Source organism: Lactuca saligna, chromosome 3 (assembly GCF_052625555.1).
Source record: "Lactuca saligna cultivar CGN05327 chromosome 3, ASM5262555v1, whole genome shotgun sequence".
Taxonomy (NCBI): domain Eukaryota; kingdom Viridiplantae; phylum Streptophyta; class Magnoliopsida; order Asterales; family Asteraceae; genus Lactuca; species Lactuca saligna.
In genome coordinates, this window is record NC_136419.1 from 196486873 (window position 1) to 196489392 (window position 2520).

The following is a 2520-nucleotide window of genomic DNA, read 5'->3' on the forward strand; positions in this document are numbered from 1 at the left end:
GTGAGTTACATTCTAGTAGAAGTGGGTCTAAGGCTACAATGCTAGCCCACTAATAGAAGATTGTGGTTAGATTATTATCTATGTGATAGTTGTCTGGTATGTCATATATGTCATGTGCTATGTGTTAGTATGATATGATTCTATGTGGTAGTGGTAGGGGTGAAATAGTCCCCGGTATCAAGTTGAAATAGACCAAAGGGGATGTCAGCACCCAGATATGCTAGGAATGTATCTGGTGGAAATAGACCAAAGGGGAGGCTGGCACCCAGATATGCTTGGTTGGATATGTTATTGTATGGTATGTGGTATGATGGGGGAACTCACTAAGATTTGTGCTTACAGTTTTCAGTTTTGTTTTTAGGTACCTCTTCGTCAATAGGGAAGGAGCCGACACAGTAGCAACACATCACACACATGATTTCCGCACTACGATGTTCCAGGATTGTACTATGATATATTATTATTATTTCATGACATGTTTTTATGACTTTTGTTTTATGGGTTTATGAACTTATATATTATCGATGATGTTTTTTTAGTAAAACATTTTATATGTTACTTAATTAAAATTAAAATTTTTAGTCATGATTTTTGGGACATTACAATATGACTATCCATTCTAAATAGAATCCTATTTGTTCAGAATTATATCAATATGGTCCATCTATTACTATACTTCTAACTATCCTTAGCAAACAATCCTTGGTAAACCTTAGATTGTCCTTGACAATTATTTAATATTTATTTTTAGTTACATCTTGATGTAGTCCTTTTCCCCCTCTTAATGCCCTAGGCATTTGTATAATTAGAAAAAGCGAATATTATAGCATATGCAATCGATCCTGTACTCGAAACATATGGGATACGATCCATAATGTCTTACATAAAGACATGATTATAGACCAGTCTCTTACGATAGTGTTTCCATATATAGAATTTCCTATGTTGAAATATTTTAACATTACATTCATATATATATATATATATATATATATATATATATATATATATATATATATATATATATATATATATATATATATATATCCATGACTAAGTCCCATTATAATTTCAATCTAAGCTTTTAGATTCGAAATGAAGTATGAGCTCCTCTCCCTTAAAACTTTCTATAGCGAAACAACTTTTCAAACTCTGCACCTTTGCAAATTTAGAACTTTGCTTCCTATAAATAGCATTGCTACCTTGCAACAATTATGCTTCCACTAGCATAATAATTATTCATACTAGCATAACAATTATGCTCCCACTAGCTTTGACATGTACTCAGAAATCAATTGGACTTCTAGAAATCAATACTTATTAACATTCTTACCAAAGTTTAGATTGTTGATATGTGGTGCTTCGATAAGTCTTTTCCTAGACTTCTCAAGCTCATACACCTTTCATTAGATAGCTCACGTGTGTGTCTAAACCCTTCGAGAATTTATAGCAATGAGTCCTAAGCGTTCAAACTATTTTCCATTTCTCACAATTCGAACTATGAAAAGGGATGCCGTAATCATACTCGAATTTGAGAATGCAATCATCACACCTTTTGAATTTAATCCTTCAAAAATCTACTAGTGAAAGCGTTTCCTCACAATTATTTTCATGAAGTAGAGAGAAACCTATTACAACTTAGATTTTATGATGTATGTGTTCCTATCCATGCAAAATTTTCATTTCCAACCACTATCATAAGACAAGGTTCATGACAAATCTGAACTCACATGGACTGAACTTGCTTATTCTCAATTCTATGCCTTCTAGTCGCACAAAGGCCTTCCATTGCTTCCAAGAAATTAAGCAGCTCACCCACACTGATCAATGTACTTTCATTGATCAAGATGTCCTACCTTATGCAATCGAATGAGGACTTATAGAGCTCACATGCATATTTAACTTAACCGGAATGGCACAAAAACATGAATATGTCTGAACGATAGGCTATGAGCCTCAAGTCATGTGCTAGTGATAAACAATAGGTTTATTCTTGATTAGTTCTTGAAACTATTCAAGATCATTAAGACTCCCACTGACCTCTTGACATATATGATTCCCTTGTCAAGAACAATCCTTATCAAACAAATATTCAAGAGTTAGTACGGGTTGTTATCAAGCAAAACACCTCATATAATTGGCCTTATTTTGTCTTTGACTTATCTAAAACATCACAACTACCAATTTCAAAGTGTGCAAGAGTTAGAAACATTTCTACTCCACATTTCATGAGGTGTTATAAACCTACTTGGGATGTATCACTCAAGACACAATTTTGGAGTATTACTCTAAAACTCGATTTTGGAACGAAGTATGACTCACCCTTTTACTTTAACCATTTCAACAATTCCCGATTCTTCTCCTTAGTCATATAAATGCACTAAAGTGTCCTTAGAGGATCAATTGGGACATGGTTCCATAATCATTAGTATGATCATAAAACACGATACTAAGGTACTCTCCTTACCTCTCAGATAGGACAAACTTTTATCTTTCTGCCTAATCGATTCTTCTTATTCA